Source organism: Dromiciops gliroides, chromosome 4 (assembly GCF_019393635.1).
Source record: "Dromiciops gliroides isolate mDroGli1 chromosome 4, mDroGli1.pri, whole genome shotgun sequence".
Lineage (NCBI taxonomy): Eukaryota > Metazoa > Chordata > Mammalia > Microbiotheria > Microbiotheriidae > Dromiciops > Dromiciops gliroides.
Genome location: NC_057864.1, coordinates 38,861,907 through 38,862,124, shown reverse-complemented (window position 1 = coordinate 38,862,124; position 218 = coordinate 38,861,907).

The following is a 218-nucleotide window of genomic DNA, read 5'->3' as shown; positions in this document are numbered from 1 at the left end:
TTCTCAAAATGCTCCTACTATTTATAATAGGAAGAAAAGCACGGGAGGGCCAAAGGAAATTGAAACCAAAAGTAACTCTTTCTGCTCCTAACTCCCTAAGCCTAAAATAGGAGAGTAAAGAGGATGTATCAGTGTAGTGGTTGAGCAATGCAGCAAGTGTCTATTCACCATTTGTGAGAACTTTTCTAATGCCAACCTCAAAATTAGCCAACACATTA